Here is a 13,816-nt window from a genome sequence, read left to right on the forward strand (position 1 = left end):
CATTTGACGTAACACCATATCCATTATGACGTTATTCCGTCTTTTCGTGTGACCAGATCAGGCTGTCTGAAGATACAGATTGCTGAGCTAAAATGCATCAAACATTGATGGCATTGTTTTTTTACCTTTCTCTTTGCATGTTCTGCAAAGTCAAAACTGAAAACAACAAATTTTCGTCTACACAACAATCAAACCAAACACCACGAATAAATGTACTGTTTAAATTAATCAGACAATTGTTCTCATCTTGATTGTTATCTGCACAACGTTTTGGCCGATGTAACCTCCGACGTTTGCCATGTGTAAAATTCGCCACACCATGCTATGCCATAAAACCAAACCAAGCAATCGTAATGTCTAAGTTTTGATAAAGAAAACGGAATTAACTGTATTATTTGGATTCCTCAGACTACTATTCTCATCTTGAGTATCATTTTACACAACGTTTAGGTCAATGTAACCTCCAACCTTCTTCAGATGTATCTTGCCAAACTCTGCAAGGATCCATGGCACAGTGGTTAGACTACTTGGAAAAAAAAAACAGTTCTAAAAGTGATATTCTCCTGAAGGTTGAAGGTTCAATTCTTAGTGTAGGTAATAAAAAAATACAATTGCAAATTACTTAGGACCTCTATCCAGTTGTGATTGACGGAATGAGAGCGTGCTACCCCTATGAAATAAATAAAGGGTCCTGTTGGAAATTCAGTCAAAATTCCTGAATTCGACATAAAGATTCCTGAGTTTGACAAGATACATCTGAAAAAAGATGTGAGATTACATCGACCGAAACGTTGTGAAAATGACACTGAAGATGAGAACAGTAGTCCGAAGAATTCAAATAATACGAGTAACCAATCCTTATCTCAAAAATTTAGAAACGTAAAATTAACTGTCAGCAAAATAATTAAAATTAATGCTTACTTGTGAAAATAAAAATGATTTGCAACACTAATTTCTACAAACTGGAAAATGTTTTAATTATTTTTTATGTTTGCATATGGGGAGTAATTAGGACGAGTAAAGCTAGATGGCATTTTTTTCGCGTGTCAGAAATAGATCAAAGCAAACACATAACAGGAAAAATAGGATCACCATAAAAACGATGGAGACCATCTGATCCTCCTAGGGATGATGGATGGCACATGCTGAGAGTTTGTTTAAAGTGGAGGTGACTTGCATAGAGCCAGCCTCACTCTTTTGTCCCAATCAGATTGGGCCAGTGACAGAGCAGGATTAAGACAGCTGGAGACCAGGTGGGATACAGGAGCTGCCGGAAGTGTCGACGTCCTCTTATATACAGCATCAGATATTACCAAAAGGTCACTTATCTGGTATTGGCCAGGCTATACGTTGCTTAACTTTGGTAATCTAACAAGAACCAGTGTGTCAACGTAATTATGCCATATTATTACATGAATAATGTAAACACCAATGACGAAATGTTGGTAGGTTTTGTAGAAAACTCATGAAAAGAAATCATAAATTTAAGAAGAGTTTGGGAAATCAAGAGAAATTCATATGGTTGTAAATATTTGCCACTTCTGAACGGGGAGACATTTTCAGTATAATTGAAACAGAACATATTATCCAATGATCATCAGTGCTTCAATCATGTAAATAGCCATTAATTGCACCTTTTCTTTGATTGTGAATAAAAATAAAATAAATAAACGAGTGTACCGTACGATATTTATGAAGCAGTGTCATTTTCCCGCTTTAGTATTTTTCAGTTCCTTCATGACACAAACCTTTTTTCTGAGTTTTCGAGTAATTTATGCTTCTGAATTTTTTAGATGAGGATTGATTATCTGTATTATTTGGATTCTTTGGACTACTATTCTTATATTGAGTGTCATTTTCACAATGTTTCGGTCGATGTAACCTCCAACCTTCTTCAGGTGTATCTTGTCAAACTCAGGAATTTTTCTGTCAAACTCACAATGGCCTATAGTATAGTGGTTAGAGCACTTAAATAAATCAATTGTACAAGTGACATTCTCCTGAAGGTTGAAGGTTCAATTCTCAGTGTGAGCGACTGAAAAATGCAATTGCAAATTACTTAGGACCTTTATCGAGTTATGGAGGATGGAACAAGAGCAGGCCACCCCCATGAAGTAAATAAAAGGTCCTGTTCGAAATTCTGTCCAAATACCCGAGTTTGACAGAAACATTCCCAAGTTCGACAAGATACACCTGGAGAAGATCGGAGTTTACTTCGACCAAATATTGTGAAAATAACATTCAAGATGACAACAGTAGTCTGAAGAATCCAAAGAATACGAATTCTTCAATAGTGTTGGCATATTTAATTAAAATCAGTAATTGGAAAAATCGGAACTTTTGGAATATAAGAATCACCAAAATTGTGCCTATTTTCTGATGCCAAAAGCGATTCTTGTGAATTTTTTTTATTTTTATTTTTTTGTTAAAACTTAATTTTCCTTTAATGATTAAATGGTAAATATTTTCTTTTGATTTTACACTGCCAGTAAAACTAAAATTTTTAGACCAACCTCCAAAAGTTTATCGTTACAGTTGCAAAAAGTATGCACAAATTACATAGCTTTTTACAGCAATCTGAAAAAAATAAAAAAAAAAGAAACACAATAGCTGTATAGCTATAGCTATTAGAGATTTTAAAAGAATCGAAATTGGTATTTGTATTAGGATCGGAAATATAGAACAGAATAGGTAATTGTATAAAAATCAGGAAAATATTCAAATCGTCCCATTACTAATTCTCAGTACTTGTTTTGTATTATATAAAAAAAATAAATAAATTGACTCGAGGGCAACTAGAAGGCTTCCTTTTCATTAATTACTACTCTAAGGCTTAGAGAAGGATATCACACCTTCATCAGGATTACTCCACTTACAAGACTGAGTTTTTACAAGGAGTATCAAATATCACTTTTTTAATCTTTGGTATAACTCTACCCAAAGATTGAACTCGAATCCCCTGGTCCATTACTCAATTCTTTAAATGATTTCCTTGATTCTGAGCAAAAATTAATAAAATTTGCAATAAAGCACAAAATTGACATTTTTGTCTATTTTATCACTCGGTTTTCTTTGCTGATATGTATGTAATTTGAGTCAGAAGTCGGTGAAAACTAATAAATCTGTTAAGATAAACCAAAAAAAAAAAAAAATTATAGTTATTTCCCTTGGACGGAAAAAGGTGTGATCGCCCTTGGATTTTCAAGTCGGTGAGTCGGCCATGACACTTTGAGACGGTCCCAAATCGAAAGACTTTATCATTGCGCATCCAATGATTAAAATGATCAAAATCTCAATCATAACTTGTTACATAAATCTGTTGAACCTTTCACTTGGTTTTTGTGACATTTTTTTGCGGGATTATTTCACAGACAACACTCATTTAGAAAACCCCGTAACAACCAAAATCACTTTTGCACAGACATTGCTAATGTTTTTCTACTGTATGGTTGTTTCCATGGAATCTGCTCGGCTGAGTTCCGGTGATTAGTTCCTCCTTGTAAGACATTCACAGCAAGAACTCGTCTTACTACCACATGAAAAAAAAACGTTTCTTTCTTCTTCTGTGTGCCTCGCATCAAGCGAAATTTTCATGAGCTAAGATTCTTCGCAAGTTGTGGAACACATTGCAATGGGACTGCTTCCATGCAAATTGCAACTTGGTTACTTTAAAATCCAATGTCAATAAAATCTTGTCATGGACCATCACTTATTGAAACTTGATTCTGCCAATCATTCTCTCTAATTAAATAATCTTTATCCTCAAGTGGCTTTTGGCCTTGATACGTGATGACTATATATATATATATATATATATATATATATATATATATATATATATATATATATTGTGTGTGTGTGTGTCAAACAGCATTATTTGGGTTTAACTGGCTTTCTTCGAAGGAGGAAGTTCCATGGGAGTATGAAATTCACACACGGTCCCCAGTCACATGTATATCCCTGTTAGGAGAGATGACAACATTAGGTTTTTGCAATTCTTGCAAGGAGTTGCAGACGTCCTTCTACATACAGTGCCTGGAATTCCCAAATTGGTCATCCATTTTAGTAATGACCAGGCTCAACGTTGCTTAACTTTGGTGATCTGACGGGGAACCGGTGTGTCAACGTGATTATGCCGTATTATTTTTGTTAAACTAAAATCAGAACGCACAAACGAACAGTAACAATCAAATCGTTCCTTTCCAATCATTTCACAGGAACGTAATGAACAAAACTGATTAACGATATAGGAGAGTAGAAAGTCGATCCCGGGTTTACTTTCATCAAGCTCATAACACTCACCTCCCTTATTTCATCATTTGATCCTCACATTCCATGAACAATGTTTCTAACAAAGGGGGAATAATTGCTGTTTTGTGAGTTAGAGTCTATTCCATCTAATATATATTATTGGTTCTTTTTGAACATTTTTTTAATCTCCTTACATCAAGTGGTTTCATGCCTTGTCAGTTTCATAGGACAGTTTTGAGTTTTTCTGTAGGGAGAGTAAAAAGTAAATCTTGGGTTTACTTTCAAGAGCCTCATAACATTCTTTTTTTCCTTACTTTTTACCTTTAGTCCTCACATTCCATGAGCTATGTTTCTGACAAATGGAGAAAAATTGCTGTTTTCTTGACCAGAATCTCTCCAGCTACTTATTGTTGGTTACGTTTCGAACATATTTTTTAGCTTGTTACATCAAGTGGCTTCATACCTTGTCTGGAGTGATTTCAATTAAAAAAAAAGTGTCTCCTTCGGTGAAACCAAGTATAACATTCGAATGAAGTCAGTTAAAAATGTCATCCCATTCTTTATTAGTAATGAACTCAGCAAATATGGTGTGTTAACTGGAACAGAATTTTGACCACACCCTCCACTTGTTATTCCATGGTTTTATTTCCATGGTATTAAGATAAAAGCTGAGCAATTTGGTATAATGGTAAGAGTGTTTGCTAATGGACCAGGAGACCAGGGTTCAATCATTAGTTGAATCATACGAAAGACTTAAAAAAATAGTCCTTTATGCCCCCTTGCTAAACATTCAGCATTATAAGGTGAGGATCAAGGGGAAATGGGCTAATCCTAGGAATTGGGTGACGCCCTTTTCTATACTTTGGTACAATAAGATATGAAAAGGGAACCTTCATGTTGCTCTCGACTATGGCTGGAATTTAATTTCTTACTTTTAAAATAGCAGAAAAGAGAATATTACAAATAAGTGAGCATTGTATGTTCAAACCACTCCATATATTAACTTAATCTAGAAAGATATAAGTAGCTTAAGAGTTTATCGGTTAAATATTTACACACAGACAGACACACACATCAACTGTTTTATATAGATTTAGAAAGATGTTGTACACTTTCTTTTAATTCTTCTATTTTATAAATTCTCTCTGGCATCGCCAGGTATCCTTGCTAATAACAAATACAAATGCAATCTCTCTATATTATAAAAGTGACCTTGTCTGTCAGTAAAACGGTCTCTGCCAAACTACTGGATCAATTCTTGGTCTGCAGACTTAAAACTTGATATATGGAGTATTCAGACATGTGAAACAAAATTGATTTAGTTTTTAGCCAGAAAAAAAGCTGACAAGAGGTCAAAATTGAAAAATTGGTACTTGACAGGCATAGTTTGACATAATTTTTATGATGTATGCATGCGCAAATATAAAAGCTAGGCCATTTGGTATAATGGTAAAAGTGTTTGCTAATAGGCCAGGAGACCAGGGTTCAATCCTCACTCCAGTCATACCAAAGACTTAAGAAATAGTATTTGATACCTCCTAACTAAACATGCAACATTATAAAGTGAGAATCAAGGGTAAGTGGAGTAATCGTAGGAAAGTGGATTTTGAGTTTACTTTTGGCAAGCTCATAGCACTCACTTTCTTCATTTTGTCATTTAGTCCTCACATTCCATGAATGATGTTTCTGACAAAAGGGGAAATATTGCTGTTTTCTGGGTCAGAATCTATCCACATAACATTTATTTTTGGATAGTTTTGAACCTTGATTAGTAGTTTTATAGATCCATACATCAAGCAACTTTATGCCCTGTCTCGTGTGATTAACATAAAAAATGTATATTCACCAGTTACGTAGACATAGAAGACAAAACAAAATTTTCTTGTGGCATCTAGTACTTGTTTTTGTCAATGACCATTAATTCTAAGTTTCGATGGATTTTGAGTAAAAACTGACAAATTAAAATTGAAATAACAGAACAGATATTCTTAGTCTTTCTCTACTTGTTATTTCGATGCAAGGTTCTTGTATGATATAGATATGTGTATTCTATTTTATGCAGATGCACGTGCACTCATTAAAGAGTCACAGATATTGGTATAATAGACTGCATCATTCAGAAACGGTTGGCTTGATGTTCACAAAGTAGGTGTTTTTTATCCAAAATTGTGTGTTCATTGTGTCAGATGAATGTTCATTTTTACCATTATAAATTGGTACAAATACGTTTTTAAAGAACTATAGAAATCCTAAGCACCTGTCGATTCATATAAACAAGATGAATATACACGTTCTTCACTTGTTTCAATTTACTGCAGTCGAAGTTCTCTACGCTTGATCACTTTGTAAGTTACATAGATATTCGAATATCCCAATACTGTCCTCTTTTATCTTCTAAAAGAGTCAGTAAAGACGTTAGCTTTTCCTATCACTTATTGACCAGTAAACTACGTTCTAGTATATCTTTCTTTTGATCTCTAGGTCTTACCAGATTCCAGAACAAGAATTCATCAGGTCTGGTGGAGTATCCAAGTTAGTTTTGTTACTGCATGCAACGATCACTTAGAGAAAATGCGCCATTCCTCGTATAAGTCAGTATAGGGTAACCATACTGAAAGGGCTTTATTCAGGCTTCGAATACCTTGTTATTTTTAATGTTTAGTCAGGGTTTAATTGTAGGGAGAAGTATCCTCCTGACAGGATGTCATGGTAAAGACCTGTACCCGAGGACACTGCCTCGTAAGCATTCAGGTTCTTTCCAATAGGCATTCAAATTCTCGCATACACGGCAAATGTTTTTTCCTCCTTCCTTCACAGAACTTATCTCTAACTATTTTTAACATCTCATGACTTGACAAAATTGAAATATCTCTAGTCCATAACTTCAGTTATGTGATCTCTATTTTTTCTGAATAGCGACAGTTTTTTTTTTTTTATTGCTTTAAAGAGTTTTGAGGCTTGGCCTTTTTTTGTACTCTTTCAATTTTACAATTTTTCTCTTCATTTCTTTTTCTGCTCGCCCTTTTCTGATTTTCATAAATATAAACGTGTATGTTTTCTTCAAGAATATATTTAGTATAAATTTTATTAATGGTGAACAAAACAAAACTAAAATCAATGAATAATTATAAATAATATGTAATATACAGTAATAGGTAAACACTATCATTAATCATAACAATATATATATAAAGTGATATACAAATTACCATTAGCATATGAAGCGATGCTCTTTGTGTAAACAAATTGAGCTTAGGTATTTGGACAATGTCAAAACATTATTAATTCACTGCTTGCATAGCAGTAGCCGTATAGTGCAACAGTTAGAAGCTCTGACTGTCGTTTGGGCAATCGGGTTTTGATCCTGGCTTGAGGTAGCTGCTTGTCTAGCCATACTGATGAGCTGTGAAACAGCGAAACAGTACTGTATGTGGACGACTATATATATATATATACATATATATATATATATATATATATATATATATATATATATATATATATATATATATATATATTGTTTTAACAAAAACCAAGACATCAAGGAATGGATTGATAGCAACAAATGTGTATTTCATTGTTAGTTACAATTGTTGCAAGACTATTCGGACAAATTCAAACATTATGTCATTTGAAAAATTATCATATATATATAGATAGATAGATAGTAATAATTATTAATAAATAGTGATATTTACTCTTAGAAATAAAATAGATTTAAAGTTTTCAACACTCGCAAGGATCTGTGGTTAAAGTATTTGAAAAAAAAATCAATCGTAAAAGTGATATTCTTCGACGGTTCAATTGCAACCAAACAATACATTTGCGAATTACATAGGTCCTCTATCATGGCTGATGGAATGAGAGCATGCTACAGTCGTTTCATTCAAAATTCCATCCAGATTCCTGAGTTTGACAGAAACATCTAAAGAAGGTCGTCGGTTAAATCGACCGAAGCGTTGTGAAAATGACATTCAAGATGAGAACAGTGAGAATCCAAATAATATGAAAAAACAATGAAATCGGCTAATGCAGCTGAATTGATGTTTGTTGATTATAAATGTAATATAAAGATATTTGTTGATTATAAATGTAATATAAAGATATTTGTTGATTATAAATGTAATATAAAGATATTTGTTGATTATAAATGTAATATAAAGATATTTGTTGATTATAAATAAATGTAATATAAAGATATTTGTTGATTATAAATGTAATATAAAGATATTTGTTGATTATAAATAAATGTAATATAAAGATATTTGTTGATTATAAATCTATCTATCTTCTATCTATATCTATATCTATCTATATCTATCTATCTATATCTATCTATATATCTATAAAAACAGAGATGTGTGTGCTACAGACGATTTCTGATTGGTTAATCCAATAATCACATCTCCTAAAAAACTATGGTTCGTAGGCTCTTAACTTTACCATAAAATATTATGGCTTTATTTATTGTCCATCTTGGAAGGGTTTAATTTTTTCCTAACTTGCGATTTACAAATTACAAAAATACGAAACTAACTTACAATCTAACAATCGAACCTCCGACATCACGGCCGCCATTATGAAACTAAACTAAAAAAAAAAAAAACACGCGTTCACTCGTGGTCTTTACATTTCGGGTTTGGGTACTTGTGCAGTTTTCCATTGACATTAAAAAATGGAAATATTTTTTAAAAAAATATATTGTACGTACTCGTCATGGGATAAAGTTTTCCTACAGAAAAAATCACGTAATTTCATCAAGTAGTTATTTTTTTATAGCGAAAAAAGAAAAAAAATACACGCTACAAGCGAGTCATTATTAATTAAACAGAAAGTTCAAGTAGGGGGATTTCCCTTTTTTTTTTATAGCGAGGCCAAATTTCGCGAATTTGGCCTTTTTTTAAAGCAGTTTGGCCTTCAAAATTTCTGTTTGGCCATTTTCTTCACCGATGAAATAAAAAAGCAAATAAAAACAACGCAATAAAACTTTTAAAAATACGGCACACTTTTGTTGTTCTTGTTTGATTTTTTTGGTAATTTTCCTTATTTTTTATTTTTTCAAGATAATACTATTAAATGGACACTGTTATGCCAAATTAGCCCCCCCCCAAAAAAAAATGCACAAAAATTCGAGATTTAAGGTTTTGACGAGATAATTTAGCGAATTGTCCGGACTACTATTGCGAGATAACCATCCATTAGTTTTTCCTGAAATTTTACCACAAATTGTATTTCAATACATAGATGTGCATAGTAACAACATTTTTTTGCCGAAAATTCCCGTTGCGTCCCCAGATTTCATCGGTGAAGAAAAAGGCCAAACAGAAATTTTGAAGGCCAAACTGCTTTAAAAAAAGGCCAAATTCGCGAAATTTGGCCTCGCTATCAAAAAAAAGGGAACTCCCCCTACTTGAACTTTCTGTTTGGTTAAGAATCAAGATGGCTGAATTATTAATTACTCGCTTATAAGACTATCATTACACACAAAAAAAATATAGATTTATTTTTGGGTAAAGTTCCCCGGGTTTTCCTTTCACTTGAGTAAATAATGGTCTTTTGTTATATATATATGGCGTACTATTATCCTTATATATATGATGTTTATGTTTATAACAACATCTTAATACGACGCTGCTGATCCATAGTCGTTTCGACTGACGGATGCCACACACATGTTTATATATATATATATATATATATATATAGTGTCTGTGTGTGTCTGTGTGTCTGTGTGCATTTCCCTACGCTAAAACTCTGTCAATTTTAAGCCTAGAGATTCGAAATTTGATATACAGGGTACTGAGATTTGGGAAAATCGATGTGATAGGTTTTCGACAGAAATTTGGCGATTAAGTGGTCAATATTCAACGATTTGACCTTTGAGAACTCTACCAAACTCCTCCTACAATTTTGGGTCTAAACAGTAAACACGTGATATTTTAGATATAGATTCCTTGGACATGGATCTAACTTATTAACTTAACTTGATCCCTAAACAATAAATGTTAAGAGGTCATAATAGGGGTCAAAGTTTAAAAAAATTGACCGTTTTTTTTTTCTCAGCATTAACCTCAAAACACCTGGGCAACGCCGGGCACCGATTGCTAGTATAAAGATATTTGTTGATTATAAATAAATGTAATATAAAGATATTTGTTGATTATAAATGTAATATAAAGATATTTGTTGATTATAAATGTAATATAAAGATATTTGTTGATTATAAATGTAATATAAAGATATTTGTTGATTATAAATGTAATATAAAGATATTTGTTGATTATAAATGTAATATAAAGATATTTGTTGATTATAAATAAATGTAATATAAAGATATTTGTTGATTATAAATAAATGTAATATAAAGGTATTTGTTGATTATAAATGTAATATAAAGATATTTGTTGATTATAAATGTAATCTATCTATATCTATCTATCTATATCTATCTATCTATCTATCTATCTATATCTATCTATATATCTATAAAAACAGAGATGTGTGTGTCACAGACGATTTCTGATTGGTTAATCCAATAATCACATCTCCTAAAAAACTATGGTTCGTAGGCTCTTAACTTTACCATAAAATATTATGGCTTTATTTATTGTCCATCTTGGAAGGGTTTAATTTTTTCCTAACTTGCGATTTACAAATTACAAAAATACGAAACTAACTTACAATCTAACAATCGAACCTCCGACATCACGGCCGCCATTATGAAACTAAACTAAAAAAAAAAAAAAACGCGCGTTCACTCGTGGTCTTTACATTTCGGGTTTGGGTACTTGTGCAGTTTTTCATTGACTTTAAAAAATGGAAATATTTTTTAAAAAAATATATTGTACGTACTCGTCATGGGATAAAGTTTTACTACAGAAAAAATCACGTAATTTCATCAAGTAGTTATTTTTTTATAGCGAAAAAAGGAAAAAATCAACGCTACAAGCGAAATTAAACAGAAAGTTCAAGTAGGGGGATTTCCCTTTTTTTTCATAGCGAGGCCAAATTTCGCGAATTTGGCCTTTTTTTAAAGCAGTTTGGCCTTCAAAATTTCTGTTTGGCCATTTTCTTCACCGATGAAATAAAAAAAGCAAATAAAAACAACGCAATAAAACTTTTAAAAATACGGCACACTTTTGTTGTTCTTGTTTGTTTTTTTTTGGTAATTTTCCTTATTTTTTTATTTTTTCAAGATAATACTATTAAATGGACACTATTATGCCAAATTAGCCCCCCCCCCCAAAAAAAAATGCACAAAAATTCGAGATTTAAGGTTTTGATGAGATAATTTAGCGAATTGTCCGGACTATTGCGAGATAACCATCCATTAGTTTTTCCTGAAATTTTGCCACAAATTGTATTTCATTATATGTGCATAGTAACAACATTTTTTTGCCGAAAATTCCCGTTGCGTCTCCAGATTTCATCGGTGAAGAAAAAGGCCAAACAGAAATTTTGAAGGCCAAACTGCTTTAAAAAAAGGCCAAATTCGCGAAATTTGGCCTCGCTATCAAAAAAAAGGGAACTCCCCCTACTTGAACTTTCTGTTTGGTTAAGAATCAAGATGGCTGAATTATTAATTACTCGCTTATAAGACTATCATTACACACAAAAAAAATATAGATTTATTTTTGGGTAAAGTTCCCCCGGGTTTTCCTTTCACTTGAGTAAATAATGGTCTTTTGTTATATATATGGCGTACTATTATCCTTATATATATGATGTTTATATTTATAACAACATCTTAATACGGCGCTGCTAATCCATAGTCGTTTCGACTGACGGATGCCACACACATGTTTATATATATACTAGCAATCGGTGCCCGGCGTTGCTCAGGTGTTTTGAGGTTAATGCTGAGAAAAAAAAAACGGTCAATTTTTTTAAACTTTGACCCCTATTATGACCTCTTAACATTTATTGTTTAGGGATCAAGTAAAGTTAATAAGTTAGATCCATGTCCAAGGAATCTATATCTAAAATATCACGTGTTTACTGTTTAGACCCAAAATTGTAGGAGGAGTTTGGTAGTGTTCTCAAAGGTCAAATCGTTGAATATTGACCACTTAATCGCCAAATTTCTGTCGAAAACCTATCACATCGATTTTCCCAAATCTCAGTACCCTGTATATCAAATTTCGAATCTCTAGGCTTAAAATTGACAGAGTTTTAGCGTAGGGAAATGCACACAGACACACAGACACACACAGACACTTATATATATATATATATATATATATATATATATGTATATATATATATATATATATATATAAACATGTGTGTGGCATCCGTCAGTCGAAACGACTATGGATTAGCAGCGCCGTATTAAGATGTTGTTATAAACATAAACATCATATATATAAGGATAATAGTACGCCATATATATAACAAAAGACCATTATTTACTCAAGTGAAAGGAAAACCCGGGGAACTTTACCCAAAAATAAATTTATATTTTTTTTGTGTGTAATGATAGTCTTATAAGCGAGTAATTAATAATTCAGCCATCTTGATTCTTAACCAAACAGAAAGTTCAAGTAGGGGGAGTTCCCTTTTTTTGATAGCGAGGCCAAATTTCGCGAATTTGGCCTTTTTTTAAAGCAGTTTGGCCTTCAAAATTTCTGTTTGGCCTTTTTCTTCACCGATGAAATCTGGAGACGCAACGGAAATTTTCGGCAAAAACATGTTGTTACTATGCACATGTAATGAAATACAATTTGTGGCAAAATTTCAGGAAAAACTAATGGATGGTTATCTCGCAATAGTCCGGACAATTCGCTAAATTATCTCGTCAAAACCTTAAATCTCGAATTTTTGTGCATTTTTTTTGGGGGGGGGGGGCTAATTTGGCATAATAGTGTCCATTTAATAGTATTATCTTGAAAAAATAAAAAATAAGGAAAATTACCAAAAAAAACAAACAAGAACAACAAAAGTGTGCCGTATTTTTAAAAGTTTTATTGCGTTGTTTTTATTTGCTTTTTTTATTTCATCGGTGAAGAAAATGGCCAAACAGAAATTTTGAAGGCCAAACTGCTTTAAAAAAAGGCCAAATTCGCGAAATTTGGCCTCGCTATAAAAAAAAAAGGGAAATCCCCCTACTTGAACTTTCTGTTTAATTTCGCTTGTAGCGTTGATTTTTTCTTTTTTTCGCTATAAAAAAATAACTACTTGATGAAATTACGTGATTTTTTCTGTAGTAAAACTTTATCCCATGACGAGTACGTACAATATATTTTTTTTTAAAAATATTTCCATTTTTTAAAGTCAATGGAAAACTGCACAAGTACCCAAACCCGAAATGTAAAGACCACGAGTGAACGCGCGTTTTTTTTTTTTTTTTAGTTTAGTTTCATAATGGCGGCCGTGATGTCGGAGGTTCGATTGTTAGATTGTAAGTTAGTTTCGTATTTTTGTAATTTGTAAATCGCAAGTTAGGAAAAAATTAAACCCTTCCAAGATGGACAATAAATAAAGCCATAATAATTTATGGTAAAGTTAAGAGCCTACGAACCATAGTTTTTTAGGAGATGTGATTATTGGATTAACCAATCAGAAA

Source organism: Euprymna scolopes, chromosome 24 (assembly GCF_053919585.1).
Source record: "Euprymna scolopes isolate OS-2025 chromosome 24, ASM5391958v1, whole genome shotgun sequence".
Lineage (NCBI taxonomy): Eukaryota > Metazoa > Mollusca > Cephalopoda > Sepiida > Sepiolidae > Euprymna > Euprymna scolopes.